At 39.1% G+C, this 21,304-nt stretch overlaps 1 protein-coding gene across 1 annotated transcript in view; it reads left to right on the top strand.

Moving 5' to 3' along the window:
- The window catches only part of LOC122809730 (partitioning defective 6 homolog alpha-like), a 504,909-nt gene that overhangs the window by 127,783 nt on the left and 355,822 nt on the right, over nt 1-21,304 (top strand). The gene's annotated exons all lie outside the window — the stretch shown is intronic.

Genomic DNA, 21,304 nt, shown 5'->3' with positions numbered 1-21,304 from the left:
GTACCACCCCTAGAAACCTACTCTCATTCAGCTTCCAACCAGTCGCCACGTCACTTATCCGTACTTTGATCAAAAAATTAAAACCCACCACACTCTCTGCTGATCAACTCCCTGCTGAGTACCTACAAAAATCAGCTGATGCTATTGCTTACCTTGTATCAACACTAATCAATCGAACCATAGTAGAAGCTAAAATTCCCTCCATCTGGAAAGTATCCTATGTAATCCCACTTCACAAAGGAGGCATCCCTACTGAATTCTCCAATAGCTACACTCTCTCCACTTGCAAAGATTATGGAAAAATGTATTCATAGACCACTCATGCACCACCTAATCCAGAATCACCTCATGGCAGACACCCAGCATGGCTTCTGACCTCACCACAGCACTACATCAGCCCTACTAGCCTTTACCAACACCATAAACCATAATCATAATAGTTATTATATATCCTCAGCCCTCTTCTTGGATTTTTCCAAGGCATTTGATATGGTTGATCACCAACTTTTAATCCACAACCTGCAAACATTCTGTCTAGATACTAAAGCCCTTCAATGGTTTCAATCCTGCCTGAATGGTAGACAGCAGGCTGTTCTTTGACAGAACAAACTCTCTAACCTACTATCTAACACCCTTGGAGTACCACAAGGCTGTATACTAGGGCCCCTGCTGTTCTCCATCTTCATTAATGACCTGTATACTGCAGTGGTGGTGTTGCGGTAGCATTGTCGCCTCACAGTTAGACATTGCCCGTTCGATTCTCAGTTAGAGCGTCTTCTGTGTGGCGACATGTGTGAATGGGCGTTCCTTCATTGAAGGTTGTGCGTTAGGCCCGGCAAGCCAGCACGTAAAAATCTACTGACAATCATTAGCGGACCAGAGTTCCGCTGTGGCGACCCCTAACCGGGAAAAGCCGAAAGACACAAACAAACAATACTGTCATCCCAAAAGTCAGCTGTATCCACTATGCTGATGACTCTACTCTGATTTGCTTGGCCACATCTCCAATAGAGTTATGGTCAGCTACCCAGACCACCTTTAATACAATAGAAAACTGGCTTTCTGAATGTTGTCTGATCCAAAATCCCCCCAAAACTAAAATGCTGTTATTTTCACCAACACATAGGTCTGCTGCTTTTACCTTTACCATAAATGCAAACGATGGCACAATAATCTCCCCTGACCTCTCCACAAAACTGTTATGTGTCATTATAGATAATAATCTAAAATTCGACCTAATACATGTCAACCAATCAATCAAAACCATCAATTAAAAACTAGAGTCACTTTACAGAATAAATGCCTTCCTAACCCCTCCAGCTAAAATTGCCATAGCTCGTTCTCACCTTCTTTCAACTCTTCTGTATGCATCCCCTCTACTCTCTAATTTAAACAAGACCGTCCTTAACAAACTCTCAATCTGCTACAACCACATTGCCAGGTTTGCCACTGGGCTGCCTTTTAGGACACATCATTGCATCAATCTAAACCAGCTTGGGTGGCTTGAACTACCTAGTCTAATCCAGTATAACCAACTGATTATGGCCTATAAAATCCTTTATAATTCGAACAATACTCCTGCACTTAAAAATCTTTTCACCCCCCTATAACAATCCTAGACCGCTCTAACAGGCTCCTAATTCAGACGAGCAAAATTAATAACACAGCCGGTAACTCTCTCTGTGCAAACTTTTTAGGTAAATCTCTTCCAGTTGATATTACTTTACTTTCCAACCTAGGTCAATTTAAAACTAGACATCTGGCAACAACATCTGGCACTAAACTGGCTATGTCATTGTATCAAGTCTGGCTAACTCTCTTCTAGAATGTGTAAAATCTGTTAATCAGTTACTGTGTAATTTAATCCTGACTTTCACTTGGGATTAACTCTAACCCGTGGAACTTGTTTATCTTGTTTGCTTATGTAATCACTGTAAATATTCTATTTTTAATATGTTATGTTGTATCTGTTTACCTTGGAGCTTTTCTCCTCGGGCCTCCGCTGAAAATGGACATGCATCCAGTCGGATCATGCCGGTCAACAAATGTAAAATAAATAAATAAAAATAAATAAATGTGATTTGTCTTTTTACTCAGAATGAACCTGGCAGCATAGCTTCTCATTTCTAGCACTCAAACAGTTAGTCACTGGTGTGCTGCATCATGGACATCTGTGCCGTTTCCATTCTAATCAAAACTGTTTTTGAAGGAGCAACCTGAAGATCGTACTAAATCTCATTTAAAGGGCATTTAATATTTATGTGTACTTTGTAAATCTGTTCCCCCCCAGACATAGAAGTACTTTCTGACATAAATACAAGCTACTGCAGACCTTGTAGTACAGTGCATGTTTAGTGCTTTCTGGATTTTTCTGGAAGCATTGATCCCATTTCTTGCACATCTGAAAAAAACTGAGTTGTCGTAGCACTGTGTTTGAAAGATAACATTGCTTTCCCATTAGAATGCACCAATCTAGAATCACCCTGATTTGCTTTTGTATCCAAATAAGAAAGAAAGAAAAAAAAAACAGAAATATTCCTTTATTAAAAATTGATTAGCACTTGTCCAAAGTAAAACTGTCTATTCTACATTAAACTAGTGATCAAGTCATTATGTCAGAAGTCCAAAAGGTGCCACATGTTTCATTTGAATTTCATCTAGAATCCTTGAAGTTAAATAACTAACTTATTTTATATCGTTGTTTTGTATGGTCCACACATTCAGACTTTTGAGTAGTTAGTAAAGCCAAAGTAATTTTTTTTAAACGTCCTTGCTTTCTGCATTATCCAGTGGATGTTGTACATTTAACAGTTCTCACTCTATATTTAACACGTGTATAGATTGTAGGATCTTGATTGTTCCTTGCTAGCATTTCAAAAAACGCAATTGTTTGATAATTTGAGCATTCCTTAGAATTTTCCTGTTTTGGGGATTTCTCATGAGAAAATAAAAGTTGCATTTACACTTTTTTGGGCATCTCTGGAGTGTGGTTCTTCGTGGCCTTCTGAACTGCTTTTGTTCTGATTAAGTGTTGAAGGCTGCTTCCCTTATCTTGTGCTGGTTTTTAGCATTTTTTACATGATTTTAAGCAATTCAAGTGGAATTCCATCACCTCCTATAACTGTTATTAGCAAGGCTTTTTAAGACCCATTTAAGTTCAGATTCCAAAACATCTTTCTCTAGATCATAGAACATGCCATGTTATGTACCAGTGATGTCAGGATCCTTTTTGTATAGTTCTGTATATTCTTGCCACTTCTTCTTAATATCTTTTGCTTCAGTTAGGGCCATCAAATCTTTGTTTTTTTTTTTTCCGTCCCCACTAGTAATACAAGTTTTCCTTCATAACAGCAGTCATCTCGGACAACTCTCATGTCTTTCCCATTCTGTCGTCTTCTCTCAGTACTTTTGTACTGCTCATTTAAATATACATTCTTATCTCCTTGCAATTTGAAACGCTGCATTTGGTTTAATGTTTTTTCCCCTAAATCTATTTCTTTCTGCTCTTCTTCTTTACTCCGCCACTTTTACAGCCTTCACGGGCAGCCTTTTTGCTTTTTTAATCTTTTTTTTTTTAGAATATTTTTGATGCCACCTTCAGGGTAATAGCACAAGCTTCCATCCATAGTTCCTCAGGTGCTCTATCCACCAGGACTAATCCATGGAATCTGTTCTTCATTGCCACTGCATATTAACTTAGAATATTGTTGAGCTTGTATCTCACTGGCTTTTACTTTAATTCTAAACTCTGCAATAAGTTGTTGATAGTCTGAGTCACAGTACGCCCCAGGTCTTGTTTTTGTGGAATGTATAGACTTCTTTCTCTCAACTGTACAGATTTTTGCCTCATATTTTTGGTCTGTTCTGCATAAAATTTGCCATTTTTTGTCAAATCACTGAGGATTTGAAGTCACTGAATGACAGGCATTTGAGTTTAGACTTTATATCCCTCAGAAAATACATGCTAATAGAAATCCTGTTATTCTAGCAACTTTCTAATTTTACAAGACCAATATTTAAAATGTGTCCCTATTTTTGGGCCCTTATTCCTCCATTATTTTAGGCTTTGTGCACATATCCTGTGCTAAGAGGTTGAAGAGGTATGCTTCTGCCTCTAAGCCAGTCAGATTTTAGGTTTCACTGAACACAAATGAAGACAGTGCGGTCCTTGCTGTTACTGTGCTGCCTATATAAACAGTGATTGCCACTTTGTACATACCTTATTTTATTTTTAATAATTTTCTTGACTTTATAGTCTGAATCAATAAGTAGAGGTGCATCACAAGAGTGTGATCACAGCAATCCTTTTGTCTTTGTCATGACCTTCCTGGTTTACTTTCTGAGTGTCATATGCTTGGTAATACGTAATCTCAAACTTCCCCTTCATCTGTTATTTATGTGTTTATTTTTAGACTTATGTTTGCTGCTGGATTGTTTAGGTGTGCAAAATGACAAAAGGCATAGATATCAAATTCATAAAAGATACAGTATAATCTGTCTGCATACCTCTCAGTTTGTCCAGATTTTTGCCTCATGCTTTTTGTCTGCTCTTCATAAAATTTGTAGATATCGTTCAATTCATTGAGGATTGAAGTCACTAAATAATGACAGACATTTAAGTTTCAGCCTTCATACCCTTTCAGAAAGTACATGCTAATGCAAAGCCTGTTATTCTAGCAACTTTCTATGTTTATAAGAATTATAACTAAAGCATATCCCTATTGTTGGCCCTTTCACTTCCCATTATTGATAGCTTTTTCCCAATTTCTTGTGCTAAGAGCTTGAGAGATACATGTGCCTGTCATTGTGTTTGTAAACTTGGGAGCCACTTACACTCGGTCCATCATTAGTTGTTGTTGTTGTTGTGTCTTCCAGCTTTTCCCAGTTAGGGGTCGCCACAGCGGAACACCGGTCCTCTAATGATTGGCAGTAGATTTTTACGTGATGAGTTGCCAGCCCTGACGCACAACCTTCAACGAAGGTACACCCATTCACGCATGTCTCCACACAGAAGACGCTCTAGCTGAGAATCAAACAGGACAACGTCTTGCTGTGAGGCGACAATGTTTCATTATTTAGTTGCCTGGATATTTAATTTTTTTTCAGAGATTGTGGCTTAATTTAGGGCAGTATGATTTATTTTAAGATGGTCTTCGTATGGATTCTTTTCTGACAATTCAAGTCCAGCACAGAAAACAGCTTTTTCTTCCTTGTCTCCAAAGATCTGCCTTGAATGTTAAATAACAAACCGTGCCTATGCCCTGAATGTGAGGTTACTTAACAAGAACTAAATGATGCATTCTAGTTTAGACGTTTCCTAAAACACTCATTTGGGGTGGGAATACCTTGTCCCTTAATTTGATTACTGTGCATGAAAGTTCATTCATCTGTACAAAATTACATCTTATTCTGAGGTTTGATATTTTGGGGAAATACATTGTATTTCCCTCTGTCTGGTGTGAGTTACATCTTATTATGAGGGTAGATATTTTGGGGAGATACAGTGACACTCCCTCTGCCTGCATGTGAGATGGTAGGGTTCAGCTTTTGACCATGCAAAAAATGTGCAGATTCATTCAGCTAGTTCTGACCAGTGTGTTTGAGTCGAGCAGTTGACAGTTAAGCTAACCATCTCCAGAGAGTGAGTGAGCATTTGTATGTTTGTGTTGAGGGGAGGGCTTTCCTTTGGATGCTTTAACCTGCTTCAGCTCATTAAGCCATTCAAGGACTTTAACTGCACAAACACTAATCCAAAGTTATGACTGCTGCACTTCTGTACTAAGATGTGTATTCTTATTACCAAAGCAGTTAAGATACATTAAACATTCGGAGTCAGTTTGGCCACATTAACATGAAAATAAAGGGAAGGAAGTGTACATGATGCAAGAAAGTGAACATGCATAAGAGAAAAAAAATGCATTCCATATGCTTTTCTAGACTTCTTAACGGGTATTCTGTCGCAGAGCTGACACAGAGGTAAGTGATGGATGACTTGTCATTGTTGAGTAAGCCTTTCCAAGATAACCATTTTTTACTGTCTTAGACAAATAGTTTGGAAGTTTTGTCTTTAATGTCTATTCTTAGTTAAGGCACTTTAAAAAAAAAAATCAAATCATATAGTACTTTGTGAAATATTTTGATAAATACCAAGAAAAATGTCTGGCCTGGGTCTTTAGTATATTAAACAGAGGATGATTTCTGAATCATACATAGTAGTATAGATAGCCAGACAAGTACATCAGTATTATTTTAAGGTAGAAATTTGTGTGTTAAATAATGTTTACAAAAGCTTACAAACACTGATAATTTACATTAAATATTTAGTAAGTAATTAGTGTAAGTGTTTAATTTAACAAAGTGTCATTGTGCTAAAATTTTAAGTGGTTTGTAAGGAAGATAATATACACAAGGCTAGAGAGTTAGAAGGCATGAAACCATGTAAAATTAGTAAATGTAGTTTTACAGGGCAGAATAAACATAATGCAGATTAAATATGCATGTTAGAGATGTGGGACTGCTATTTTTAAGTTTCATGACTCAGATGTTACTGTAATGTGAGTCAGTAGCAAAGAAATATTTGAAAACTGAGGAAGTCTATCTGAGCAGACTTCTTTTTGCTAGAGGTATGGGAGATAAGAACCCCAAAATATAGTACAGTGCATTGAATGCAGTCTACATTCACAGGTCATAAGACAAGCCAAGAGTAATAATTTGGTTAAAGCTGGGCCAGAGCCTGTACAAAATAAGTATACAAGACACTAAAGAAAAAAATCAAGTGCATGAATACATTTAAGCAGGAGGTAGTGTCAATACATATTATGTATAACTCAAACTACTTTAAATTGTTTGTCTTTTCAGCTTTTCCTGGTTAGGGGTCACCAAAGCAGAACTCCGGTCCGCTAATGATTGACAGCCGATTTTTTATGGTGCCAAGTTGCCAACCCGACGCCCAACCTTCAGCAAAGGTGCGCCCATTCATGCATGTCTTTCGGAGGCCACTCGACCGCGGGGAGGACATGCAGACTCCACACAGAAGGCACTCCAGCCGAGAATCGAACAGGAGAACCTCTTGCTGTGAGGCAACAATGCTACTGCTGCACCACCGCGGCTTTGTTACAAATTACTTTAAATATCAAACAATAATGCCTTAAAAAGAATGGATGTAGATATGTAAGGAAATAGCAAGATAGAACACAGAAAGTGATGGTAGATACGATGGAAAACAGGTGGGAAAGGAAAACATGAAAAAAGAAACTAATTAGGAAGAAGGAAAAGCAGAAAGAAGAAAGGGAGGAACCAGGAAGGGTGAAGGTATAAAAAGAGGAATCATATAAAAGAGAACAAAGTGACAAGTAGATGGAAGTGAATAAATGGAGGAGAGAGGAAGGTGATAGAGGAGGAAACTAGTCATGCGGCAAACTGAATTTACTCTACAGATACAATAACCTTGAGAGAAGAGGCAGACCTTTGTGTAAGTCTTAAATTGGAGAAGTGACTTCTGATGGATAGTGAGTGAACCGTTGTTTCACAAGTTGGTCACATAAAGTGAAAAGATTGAATCGGTATGATGTTATCTTTCTAGCTTTCTCTCTCACTCACTCTCAGACTTGCTTACAGTATTGCTAAAAGGGCATTAGCAAGTCCCAGACTTCATAAAGGTTTGTAAAAACAAGTGCAGTGAGAGGCTAATCTGCGAGTACAGCAATTTATGGGATATTTGCGTTGAACTAGGGTTAGATAATTCCTAAGGATGACCACCTGCATGAACAAGGGAAGAGCATTTTATGGGCGTATTTCATTTGGGCTAGGATGTTCATCGTGCATACAGCTGCAGTCATAACAGATGGGTTTTCCTGCCGTCAGGCGGGTCCTCGGTCGGCTGAATTCCAAAGTCTAGGTCCGGCGTCGGATGTCGTCGCTTCTTCCCTGACGTCAGTGCGACAGGGGTATAAAAGAACCAGCCAACGCCATTTTCTTCAGTCTTTCCTGCTGCACGGTGCCCGAAGCAGAAGCAGTTCGCAAGTGCCGGTCGGCCAGATCCTGAGATTACGAATATTTTTCAACCGAAGACTTCTTGAAAGCTAAGTACCCCGTTGGGGAAACTTTTCTTGCCTCAGACTGATGTCAGACAAAGTTAATAATTGCATTTCATGTGGGAAGCAAATACCGCATAAGGATTTCCATTCCCTCTGTATTCCTTGCTTAGGGCCAGACCACGACGTCTCGGCCTGTCGTTTTTGTGCTACATTCAACAGACACACTATTAAGCGTCGGGTGGAGTTCGCCCAACACTATTTTGGCAAAAAGTTTAATTACAACATGTCGTTGGATTATCCGACCCCAGTTTTGAGTAAACGACGCAAAGATAAGGACCGACATACGAGGTCCGCGATTTCTACCGACACCACGCTAAAGCCGACTACAGGTGCTCCGGTTCTCAGCGAGGCGCCTACGCAGCCCCTGACTACCGATGACACTTCATTAGCGGTGTCTTCTGTGCACGAGGTCGCAGGCTCTTCGGCCCACACCCCGACTACAGATACCGAAGCCACTCTTGGCGGGGAAACTCAGAGTTCAGACAGGCCTGCCACCTCTCAAGGTGTCTTCAGGCCTTCTTCTTCTTTTTCCATTAAGGCTTACACTAAATCTAAAGCAGCCATGCATTCTAAAAGACAAGCTCCACAGGGTCCCTCTCAAGGCCCCATGCCTAAAAAGCAGATGCTCAAAATGGCTGAGGATTTGATTACTCTTATCAGGGGTTCTCAACCCCCCTCGGACAAAAGGCCCAGAGTAGAGGAAGATTACCCTTCCTCGGACCAGGCCTCCATTACTTCAGAATATTCTGAGGACCAGGAACATTCTTACTCCCCTTTCGAAGATTCTGATGCAGAGGAGTCCATTCCCTCTGTCTCCCCCCCCTGAGGATTACTCTTTTGGGGAAACCTTGCATACCTTGAGGGAACACTTCCACTGGTAAGGCTAAGAGTACTCAGACTCAAGAAAAGGCTCAGGGATTTCCTCTTGCTCCCTCAGCACAGGCCTCTGGCTATACCTCCTGTCTTAGACATACTAGATGATGTGTATTCAGAGGCCAGCCTTAACCCAGATTCTTTACCTCCAGGTCCAGTCAAGCCTGACAGGTATTACCGGGTTCCTGATTCACACCAATTCCTATACAAAAGCCATGCGGCTGACCCAGAAACCATTTCACAGGGTCCCAAGGGAATTAAGGCCTCCACTGCCAAATATCCATTACCTTCAGAGAGAGATTCCTGAGCTTTAGAAAGGTGGGGGAAAAAAGGTATACACCTCGGCCACCTTAACCATGAGGGCATTAAACTGTCAGTTCCATATGTTAAAGTATCAACAGTTTTTGTTATCTCAGTTGAAAAGCAAAATGTCACAACCTGAACAACCAGACTTGAAGGAGTTGCAGGATTTGTTGCATAGTGCAGAGCAAGTGAGTAAACATACCTTGCAATGTGGTTTTGATGCTTTAGAGGCCTCATGTAGAGCTGCTGTTACAGGATCAGTCATATGTAGACATGCTTGGCTCAAAGAGCAAACTTTACCAGATCATGTTAAAGCTAAATTACTAGATGCACCTCTTCAAAAAGATGTATTGTTTGGTGTTAAAGCTGAGGAGGTATTAAAGAAAATGGAGGAAAAGGCAAAATCAATGCAAACAGTGAAAGATTTCCTACAGGTACAGCCCCCACGCTTCAGTAGAAATTGGCCTTCAAAAAATGTGTCCTTTCCAGCCACGGACAGACCTCAAAGAGGTAGATACAGGTGCCCGAGGGGTAGAGGGCAATCTCAAGGATCATTTAGAGGCAGACAATGGCAAACACCTACACCTAGAGGGGTGAGGATAGTTCACAGCCATTCAGAAAGCAGACCCAATGACTTTCCCCTTTGCATGCCAAGCAAGGCTCAAATGGCAGCACCTTTAGGTGGAAAACTGGCATTATTTTCAAAAAATTGGCATATTGTCACAAAAGACAAATGGATCCTGGACATTATAGACAGTGGCTACAGAGTCCACTTTCACACCCTTCCAAAAATGAGAGGCATGCCAAACCTGCCACACAATCAAAGGGCAGAGGCACAAAAACAAATTTCAGATCTCAGGGACATGAAAGCTATTCAAAAGGTACCTGCACAAGAACAGGGTCAAGGTTTTTATTCCAGACTATTCCTGGTACCAAGGAAGGGCAAAGATTGGAGAACTATTTTGGACCTATCCATCCTAAACACATATTTACTCGTACCAAAGTTCAAGATGCTCACATTACAGCAGCTTCTTCCCATGCTGGGCAAGGAGTCTTGGCTGGTAACATTGGACCTCAAGGAGGCATACCTGCATGTCCCAATCAGGCAAGATTGCAGAAGATACCTCAGATTTGTTGCAGGTTCATCCCATTATCAAATCTCTGCATTGCCCTTTGGCTTATCTAATGCGCCCAGAGTGTTCACGAAATGCCTGGCATCAGTAATTGCCTTCTGCAGACTTCAAGGGATACAAATATACCCATATTTGGACGACTGCCTGATCCAAGCGGACAGCAAACACACTCTTCTGAAACACCTGGCGTTTGTAATAATGTTGTTGAAATCTCTGGGATACACAGTCAACAAAAAGAAGTCAAGACTAATACCCTCTCAAACAATAATTTTCCTAGGTGCCAGCTTGGATACAAACACCCAGATGGCCTACCTCACGCCAGAGAAACAAGGGCAATTAACTCAATACTTCAGAAAACTGGCAACCTTAACCAGGCTGACTGCAAGGAAAATCCTGCAGGCTCTGGGATTCATGGCATCTTGCATCCTGCTAATCCCATGTGCAAAGCTGCATATGAGGAAACTTCAATGGTACCTAAAAAACTTATGGTCTCAACACAGCCACAGTTTGGAAACAATCATACCACAGATTCCATGTCTTCAAAAGGAATTTCTGTGGTGGGCTCAAGCATGCCAAAGAAACATAGGTCTCCCATTCTGCAAGCCTCAAGCAAATCAAGTCATCACAACAGACGCCTCGGACTACGCCTGGGGGGTGCACATGACAGATCGGTGCATTCAGGGCAAATGGTCACAAAAAGAAAAGCACCTACACATCAATCAAAAGGAAATGCTAGCAGTAATAAATGCTATTATGGCTTTCAGAGACCTACTGCATCCAGGCCAGCTATTGATAAAGACAGACAACACTACAGTGATGTGGTACATAAACCAACAGGGAGGAACCCATTCATACCCCCTATGCAGGCTAGCCATGTCTCTTTGAAACATGGCTCTGGAATTACAAATCCAACTTCAAGCACAGTTCCTGCCAGGCAAGGAAAACATGCTGGCAGACAACCTGAGCAGAAATATGACAGATCCACACGAATGGAAGTTGCATCCTCAAGTTTTTACAATGATAATTCAAGTATGGGGAAGGCCAGACATAGATCTCTTTGCCACCCACAGGAATTACCAATTGACAAAATTCTGCTCAAGGGCCTTTCATCCACAGGCCTGGAAAGTTGACACACTCTCTTTCAGTTGGACAACAATGACGGTTTATGCCTTTCCACCTCTTCCACTGCTGCCCAAAGTTCTATTAAAAGTCAGAGCAGACAGACCAAAGATGATTCTCATTGCTCCAGACTGGCCAAGACAACACTGGTACCCACTCCTGAGGAGCCTGACGCATTCCCCACCATGGATCCTGCCTCTAATGCCTCTTCTACTGACTCAGCACAACTTCAAAACTCTTCACAGTCAGCTGAAAACACTCAATCTAGCCGCATGGAGGATTCCTTAAATTCACAGCAGACCCTACTCTCCAAGGAGGTGCAGGATGTCATTTTGGAAGCCAGAAGGACTTCTACTAGAAAAGCCTACTCCGCAAAATGGAAACGGTTTTGTGCCTGGAATCAGAAAAAGGGTCAGAATCCTGGAATACTTAATTTACCTCAAATATTACAGTACCTAGCCGAGCAGCTAAGCAGTGGACTTTCATTCTCCTCCATCAAAATCCATGCCTCAGCCATTTCTGCAGAGTACAACACTGACCCTCCTTTATTCTCTCACCCTCTCTTAAGACAGTTCCTCAGAGGGGCTAAGAATATAAAACCCCCAAGGAAACAACCAGAACCGGCTTGGGACCTCAATTTCATTCTAGAAAAACTAACCCTGCCTCCTTTTGAGCCAGCTGCTTCAATAGATCTGCAATATTTGTCATGGAAAACAGCCTTCCTTCTAGCTATCACCTCAGCACGCAGGGTTTTGGAACTACAAGCCCTCATGGCTGTGCAGCCTTTCATCATTTTCCATCAGGACAGAGTTTCCTTACGAACCAATCCTTCATTTATGCCAAAGGTAGTATCCAGGGTAGCCTTGAATCAGGCTATCCACTTACCTACTTTTTACCCTAATCCACAAAACAAAGGGGAGAGACTACTACATTCCTTGGACATTCACAGACTGCTCCATTATTATTTGGACAGAACAAAGCCTTTCAGAAAATCAGAGCAACTCTTTGTGTCCTATGCTACAGGTGCTCAAGGGAAGCCTATTTCCAAACAGACAATCTCAAAATGGATAGCCCACTGCATACACTTTTGTTACTCTTTTCATGGTAAAACTGTACCTACAGGCATCAGATCTCACTCCACAAGGGCCACAGCTACCTCTGCAGCTTTCCTCAGGGGGGTTCCTACCAAAGATATTTTGGAAGCAGCCACTTGGAGTTCTGTACATACTTTCTCCAAGCACTATCACCTACCTTTATACGCCAAAACTAGAGCGGGCTTTGCCACTGCAGTCTTGCAGGGCATCCTGGCTCCTCCTAGTTCCACTTAGTGCCTACCACCCCTTTATTAGCTTTAGGATTCTACCCATCTGTTATGACTGCAGCTGTATGCACGATGAACATAGTACAGTTTTGTACCTACCATAAATGTAGATGTTCGAGTGCTAATACAGCTGCAGTCCAGGTTTCCCTCCCTCCTTCCCCTCTTGGGACAGGCCTTTTGGTTAACACCTCCTCATACAACCTCATTGGGGTATTCTTTTATGGTGTATTTGCTTGCAACTACTGTTTTTTGATTATATTGCATTTGCATTATTACATAAATTTATGTTTTGCCTTCCTTCTGGGGGCACCTGACATCTGGGGCAAGAAAAACTGAAGAAAATGGCGTCGGCTGGTTCTTTCATACCCCTGTCGCACTGACGTCAGGGAAGAAGCAACGACATCCAATGCCAGACCTAGAATTTGGAATTCGGCCGACCGAGGACCCGCCTGACGGCAGGAAAACCCATCTGTTATGACTGAAGCTGTATTACCACTTGAACATCTACATTTATGGTAGGTACAAAACTGTACTTTTTGGTGATTTCGGAGTTAGACCACCGTAACTGAATACAGGGAAGAATAGTGCTGTGAACAATGTTCTGAATTCATAATAAAGCTTGCTGTTTGGTTAAAGGTTAACTGAAACTTTTGAAAGGCAACACTTGAAAGGAGAATGGAACCATCACAAAGCAGACTGCAGGAAGAATGGACTCAGCTGTTTTGATTCTAGAGTCAGAGGCCAAATTTCTGATTTCAATTTAGGAAGACTCTTGTGGCATTAACATAAAAAATAGATTATGGCAAAGGTACAGGCCCAAAAGTTTCACACTGTCCAGAGAACTACTGGTGAAGTCTCATTGCTAGTAATAGAAGAAAACCCTCTCCTGTGTTAACTAGTTTTCTATTAGTCCTTTACACGTGTGTATTTTAACTGCTGGGAATTATCAGAGGGATGTTTTTTCCCTTTGTGTCTTCCCACCACCAGTCTTCTTTTTGCCACCCTCTTATCCATTTGCTGCCCTGTCTCCTAGGACTGCTACCCACTAACTCTCCTCCATTTTGTAACTTAATTGTTTCCTGATCACTTAGGACTACTACCTGCCAGCCATCAGCCCTTTTCTTACACAGTCACCTATTTGTTCCCCTGTCACATGGGACTACTACCTGCCAACCAATCAGTCCTCCTCCGCCATTGTGGCACCTTATTTTTTCTCCCATCACCTAGGACTGCTACCTGCTAACCATTAGCCGTCCACTGTTTCAGTTATTTGTTTCCGTCACATATGACTGCTACCTCCCAGCTGTCATCTTCCTTTGTCACTATGTCACCTAAGTCTGCTGCATCCTGTATGGGCTCTATAGTTGGCACAGGGAATTTTCCTTATGGCAGCATTTCCTTTTTCCAAATTAGAGCAGAGGGAAGAATTTAATGGAGAGCAGGCTGTCAACTGTGCAGCCGTGGAGAGTCTGTGCTTTAGCAATGACTCCCTGCACTAGAGCAGCCTGATACAATGCCTACAATACTGGTAAAGTGATGCACAACTGTTTAGACAAACAAAGACCCTGTTGAAAACAAAGTCTGCAAAGTGACTATGGAGAATTTATTACAAAAGGAAGTGCATCATTTGTTTCACTTGCTACTTATTCATTCATTTCAATAGCTTTGTTTAACTGCAGAATATAAAATGGTTATTTCTTGCATGTTTTGGCACATGCTTGTGTACACGCAAACACACATGTGCACACACACACACACACACACACACACACACACACACACACACACACGTATTACCTTTAGTAATAAAGATACAGTTTTCTGACACAGAATGTAAATGCCCAAACCTGCATGGTCTACTACATCAGCAAAAGTAGTCCTAACAAGATTACAAGATCAAGGGACCTAAAACTGAACTGCAACATAAATAAGACTTGTTGGTGTGACAGATCTCTCTATCAAAGGATTCCTCACCTCCGGAACAAACTTCTGTATTTTGTAAAGGCATGTCTGTCACTGTCTTTAACTCTAATTTAGACAAATTCATGGGAAAATACAGAGTTACAAACAAAGAGGCCAGCACCAAAGTGTTATGGCATTAGATATTATTTAATTATCATAGCATCATACCGGTTTTGGTACACTTGCCTTCTTCAGTGAATACACAAGCTATGACACACAAGTACATATATAGTAATTAAAACACAATTTCCTTTTAAGTCATTTCCTCCGTTGTCATTATAAAAAAATATACTGTTTATAAATGGTCATTTAACCCTGGTGAGAATAGACATCCTAATTTAATTATCCAGTATTTTTTTTTGGTATTCAAAATGGAGTGCCAGCCTAATTTATTACTTTTGTCCCCCTGGATCTTATCTATCACAGTAAAATTAAACTGGGCAGTGTGATGTATAGTACTGTGTCTATATAGGGCATTAGTTAAATGTTTATTACTGATGTTGCTGTAGTGTTCAGACATCCGAATACATAGAAGTCGGGATGTTTGCCCAACGTAGAAAGCTGAGCAGGTGAGAGTGGCTAAGTATACAACCCAGTCAGATCCACAATTCCCAAGACACTGTATGTCATAAACTTGTCCTGAAATCTTACTTGTAAATTGTTTAGATTTGTATATATATTTGCAAAATGTGTAGTGGCCACAAGGAAATGAGCCCAAAAGTTTATCCCCTATAATGGTTAGTTGATGGCCCCTAAACTGTCCACTAACCAGCTTTTTGTAATGTGCAAGATATGATCCCAATGTTTTACCTCCACAGTATGGAAATTGACACCAATTCCCCAATGCCTGATTAAGATCCTCATTGGCCATTAAAATATTACGGTGTTTAGACACAACTTCCCTAATGAGACTAACATTACGTCCATAAGTCATAATAAATCTGATAGGTTCAGATTCACCCACATGAGTTCGATCCTTATATGCAATTAATTGATTTCTATCCTGAGCTGATGCCCACTGGCTAGCAGATTGTATATCCTGCTGTTTTTAGCCCCTCACCTGAAACCTGCATATCATATCTTATTGTGAAACTACAAAATCTTCCTGATTAGAGCATATTCTTTTAATACGCAGGAACTGAGACTTAGGTATATTACTTATGTTTGGTGTGGGTGCAGACTAGTGGCATGTAACAGGTTTTTATATTGGGGATATTTTCTATACACCTTGGTAGCTAATGAACCATCCTGTTGTTTAAGGACAGTGACATCCAAAAAGTTAGTGCAATGCATGTCACAATTCAGTGTAAATTCCATACCCCATTTATTGTCGTTTAAATATTGAACAAATTCCGCCAGATATGATTCTTCTGCATGCCACACCAACCAACAGTCATTAAGATACCTTCTCCATATGTCCATCTCATTGATGTGTATGTTATGTGTGATGTCATATATCAGATGTTCCTCAAGGTACCCCATAAATATGTCAGCATAGATGGGGGCAAAGGATGCCCCCATCGCTGTGCCATTACTTTGCCAATAACATTCCCCATTGAAGTAGAAAACATTTTTAGACAGTACATATTCGGCCATACAAAGTAATAAAGTGTTGAAACCGGCCAAATAAAGATTGGTCCTCTCCAACCAGTATTGGAGCGCCAATAATCCTGCCCAATGGGGAATGTTAGTGTAGAGTGCCTTGACGTCCAGTGTGCAGAGTAACCATGTTGGTTCAAATTGAGTTTCTGATATGATCCTAAGGAATTCAGTAGTGTCCTGGATGCGTACTCTTACATGCTTTAATAAAGGTTTGAGGTGGTGTGTCAAAAAATCAGAGTGATTCTGTCAAAGACCCTATGCCAGATACAATGGGTCATCCCGTAGGTTTATGAATGATTTCTTTAAACCTATAGAAAAAGAACTATCAGACGAAATTCTGAAGTTAGAGAATGATTTGTTAAGTTCGAGTGACTTTATACATATATCTAGTGCTTATCAGCTGATGATTAATAGGGTTAACTTGCTTGACAACAAATTACAAAATGCCAAGCAACATAAACTATTACGAGACATTAATGATTTTAGGCTCGGTCATATATTTTCTTGGCCAAAATCTGACTTCAATAATGTAAAATCTTTTCAACAGAACATTAAAACAAATAGGCTGGATGTGCTAGATGACTTCGGAATTCAATCCGTTCCGGATACACATCAAAGGCAGACCTCACAATAGCAAATCACCAGTGATAATATAGATAAGGGAGATGAATTAATGCTACGAACTCCGGTTGGTGGAAATACATCATCTATCCAAGAACAAGCAATAAAAACCACGCCCACAATTAAAACTAAGGACTCAGTTAATGGTTGTGTAGTGGAGACGCAAGGTGCTCCTAATGTAACTGCAGTACGAGCTGAACGGACAGATGCTTTTTTACACTTTGCACAGCCAATGGTGCCCAATTTGCCCGAGAAGGTGGAAGTAAGAACTCGGCCTCAGTCGAGGGGCCGTTCGCAACAACGCTTCAAATTCAATATCAACAAAAGGAAGAACAGCAGCCCACTACCGAACCCCAAACAGGTACGGAAGTAAATGATAAGCTGAAATCGTCAGTAGTGAATCTTTCATCTTATACTATGACTGCCGATATGTTAAAACTTTTGGAAAAAGGACTGCAATTTATCGTAAGTGGCAATGATACAATTGTTGAAGCCCTTACTGATTTAAAAACATTCATACGCTGTCTTAGCTTGAAAGTATTATTTAAAGACACAAATTTTTGTACTTATGACAAGCTGAAAAAAAGTAGCGTTTTTATTCCTAATAATCTGCCTGTTTTGAATGCTTTTGATATAGTATGTGAAGATGATTTAAGGCAGTTATATGCGAATGTAGCTAAACGAAAATAAAAAATTTGTTTTTATAATATAACATATAATGAAAACAAAGCTTATAGGTCATTGCTTAATAATAATAAAGATATTATAATTAAGCAAGCAGATAAAGGGGGCGCGACTATAATATTTGATAAAAACATCTATGTTGAATTAATGCATGTTCTTCTAGATGATAGGCAAACTTTTAGAGAGATTACTTTATCAGATGTTAAGAGAATTATTTATGATGTAAATATGTTTATATATGATTTACAGATGCAAGGTGATATTAATTTGGATTTATTTAATTTTTTTACTGTTTCAACTCCACTTATCCCTGTGGTTTATGGCATTCCTAAATTACATAAATCTTCCGTTAAACCACCAGTGAGACCTATTGTATCTGGTCGAGGTTGGTCAACAGAACCACTATCAATTTATATTCAGGAAAGGCTAAGTAAATATTTAGATCTATGTCATAGCTACATTAAGGATACAGGAGATTTTTAAAAAAAATTGTTTCAGTGGAATACAAAAACTAGTGAACATGACTATCTGATGGTAACTATGGATATAGCATCTTTATTTACTAAGATACCCAATGATTATGGGATTGATGCTATACGTAGTTTTTTACATGAAAACACCAATACCTCAGGTAGAGATATAGAAGTTTTATGCAGTATTTTAGAAATAATATTAGAAAAAATGTTTTTATGTTTAATAAGCAATATTTTCTACAATTGTCAGGCGTAGCCGTGGGTACTCCCATGGCCAACACATATGCAAATTTAGTTTTGAGTCAATGGGAAAAATCTCATGTATATAGTGAAAAGAACTTGTATAGAAATAACATTCTATTTTATCATCATTTTGTGGATGATTGTTTTCTCATATGGAAAGGGACACCTGAAGATTTGTTGGATTTTGTTGCTTATTTAAATAATACCACAAATTTTCTAACTTTTACTGCATGTTCTTCAGACATTAAGATTTCTTTTTTGAATGTCGAAATATTTAAAAGGGGTGATAATACGTTAGGAACTACTTTGTTTCAGAAGAAGGTTCAAGTTAATAGATACACCCACGCAAATAGCATGCATGCAAACCATGTTTTTCAAGGTATAGTTAAAAGTCAGCTATTGCGTGTGAGTAGATTGAATACTGATTCATATAATTGTGAACAGCATATGAACCTAATGTGTGCAGAGTTTCTCAGTAGAGGTTATAATGAGACCCAAGTTAATGAAATTAGGGATCGTATATTAAATAATAGAAATGATTATGCATGCCCATTTTTTGGTGAAAAGGTTTATCAAGTGAATGAGGAAAATAAGTCAAAAAATGAAATAAGATATGTTATGACTTATAATAATTTGTCTAAATATGTGAAACAAATAATTCATAGAAACTGGTGTATACTTATGTCCGAACCACAATTAAGTAAAATATTAGGTGTTATTCCTAAGTTTGCATATAGGAACATGCAAAATTTGAAAAGGAGGTTGTGTTATAAGGATTTTGAAATGAATTATACATCCATTACTAGGAATAAGCCTGGAACTGTACCATGTTATAATTGTAGCTGTTGTGTTGACATATGCAATAAGAAATCATTTGTACATCCGATAAATGGGATAGAATATACGATAGATTGTCATGCTATATGTAGAACTACTAATGTGATATATTTGGCTACATGTACAGAATGTCCAAGTTTTTACATTGGGAAGTGTTCTCGATCTTTAAAGGAAAGAATTATTGAACATAAATCAGAAATGAGGCGTCATATTTTGACCAATGCTCTGGCACAACATAGGAAGGACAACAATGAAAAGCATAATTTCAAATTTAAAGTCCTAAAAATAGTAGTTAAAAGTACAAGGCTTGGTGATATAACTGACAAGTTAGATGTTGCTGAAATTAAATGGATAGTTAGATTAAATGCTGATAAGATGCCTGGTTTAAATACTACTGTCACTATTAAACCACTCTTAGAGTTTAGGCAGAAAGAGTACCATTAATGTTTATTCAAAATTTTTTTTTTAATAAAAATGTTTATTATTTTTATTTTTTCAACATATACTATGATGTTTTCATCAAAGTTCTATAAAAGTTTGTTGAATCTTTTTTATGTAAAGTCCTAGAAGTGTTTTATATTCTTAGAAAAATTATGTCTTCTTTAGGGGTAGTACAACTTTAATAGTTTTAATTGTCCCCTAATTTGTTTCATCGTGCTCTTTTATAGGTTGGCTGTGTCATGTGGTTTCTAGTTTTTACTATAAGAATTGTTAATTTTATTACAAATGTATTATACAACACTGAGGAAGGGTCTTTTTTTCCCGAAAGCTTTGTTAGTTTTTAATAAAAGTGAGTTTTTATCTCATTCGTGTTTGGATAGATTGATTCTCTGCTCTGAATAGAGAGGATTTAAACCGTGGTTAGAGCTGTGTATCTATCAATAAGGATCTTAATCAGGCATTGGGGAATTGGTGTCAATTTCCGTACTGTAGAGGTAAAACATTGGGATCATATCTTGCACATTACAAAAAGCGGGTTAGTGGACAGTTTGGGGGCCATCAACTAACCATTACAGGGGATAAACTTTTGGGCTAATTTCCTTGTGGACGTTTTGCAAATATATATATAAATCTAAACAATTTACAAGTAAGAATTCGAGACAAGTTTATGACATACAATGTTTTGGGAATTGTTGATCTGACTGGGTTGTATACTTAGCCACTTACACCTGCTCAGCTTTCTACATTGGGCGGATGTCTGAACACTACAGCGACATCCATAATAAACATTTAACCAATGCCCTATATAGACACAGTACTATACATCACACTGCCCAGTTTCATTTTACTGTGATAGATAAGATCCAGGGGGACAAAAGTAATAAATTAGGCTGGCACTCCATTTTGAATACCAAAGAAAAATACTGGATAATTAAATTAGGAGGTCTATTCTCACTAGGGTTAAATGACCATTTATAAACAGTATATTTTTTATAATGACACCGGAGGAAATGACTTAAAAGGAAATCGTGTTTTAATTACTATATATGTACTTGTGTGTCATAGCTGAAGAAGGCAGGTGTGCCAAAACCAGTATGATGCTATGATAATTAAATAATATGTAATGCTATAACACTTTGGTGCTGGCCTCTTTGTTTGTATTCAGGTTGTTTTGGCAGTTTGCACCTGCCATACTTGCAAAGTGGTTTGTCTTCTCCAAACTACAGAGTTACCCCAGGCTAGCCCCCATCCCCAAAGGAAAGGGGGATAAGCAATTGGGTGCACCATTGGGACTGCGGTAGCTAGACTTCATCTAGCTTAGATGATCTATTATCTGGTAGCAACCTCTACATTTTCTGGTAATAGTTCCAGTACATGAGGCTATTCTGTTAAGAGACATTTTAAGCAAGCAGTGAATCAGTTAATTTTCTGCAGAACCTACATAGGATCTCAGTTATAAAATATTAAAAAAAAAAGAAAGAGTGAATGCAAATGCTAGAGACTGAAAATGGGGTGAAACCCATGTGCTTATTATTTGAAATGTAGTTTTCTACCATATCAGCTAAGCTTTTGCAATATTTTTTTTTCAATAATAAT

Source organism: Protopterus annectens, chromosome 8.part0, assembly GCF_019279795.1.
Source record: "Protopterus annectens isolate FY-2018-M chromosome 8.part0, PAN1.0, whole genome shotgun sequence".
Classification (NCBI taxonomy): Eukaryota; Metazoa; Chordata; order Ceratodontiformes; family Protopteridae; genus Protopterus; species Protopterus annectens.
This window is presented reverse-complemented; position numbering and strand designations above follow the sequence as displayed.